Below are 385 nucleotides of genomic sequence, written 5' to 3'. Positions count from 1 at the left end.
CTGCTTCACTGCAGAGCCAGCTGCCCTAACTCAGCTCACACTTCCTGCAGGCGAGGAGCAGACACCAGAGCAATGTCCACCCGGTGGCTCCCGACGCGGTGGCACAGCCCTCCCAGCCTCCCCTCCGCACCCCCACGGCGCTGCTGCCTCCCCACACCTGGGCCTCACGCTCGCTCCTGTCCATCCCAGCCCCAAGCCCGCCCCAGTAAGGACGCAACGGGGGAAACCCAGCAGCGCCGCCAACCCTGCCAGGGGAAGGGAAGGCAGGCCTCAGGTCCCGGCGCGCCGAGGACCCGGGCACGGACCTCCTGAAGAGCATGCTGCGGTTGCGGCAGCTGCTCAGACGCTCGTCGTTGCGCCGGTCCAACCACCAACCCATCACGAA

At 68.8% G+C, this 385-nt stretch overlaps 1 long non-coding RNA gene across 1 annotated transcript in view; it reads right to left on the bottom strand.

Moving 5' to 3' along the window:
- LOC106722724 overlaps nt 1-385 on the bottom strand; it is a 3,481-nt gene extending 3,096 nt beyond the window's left edge. The window contains exon 1 of the long non-coding RNA XR_001358727.2: nt 306-385. This is a non-coding gene — a long non-coding RNA (uncharacterized LOC106722724). The remainder of the gene's footprint in view (nt 1-305) is intronic.

The sequence above is a fragment of the Alligator sinensis genome, unplaced genomic scaffold (assembly GCF_000455745.1).
Source record: "Alligator sinensis unplaced genomic scaffold, ASM45574v1 scaffold645_1, whole genome shotgun sequence".
NCBI lineage: Eukaryota > Metazoa > Chordata > Crocodylia > Alligatoridae > Alligator > Alligator sinensis.
This window is presented reverse-complemented; position numbering and strand designations above follow the sequence as displayed.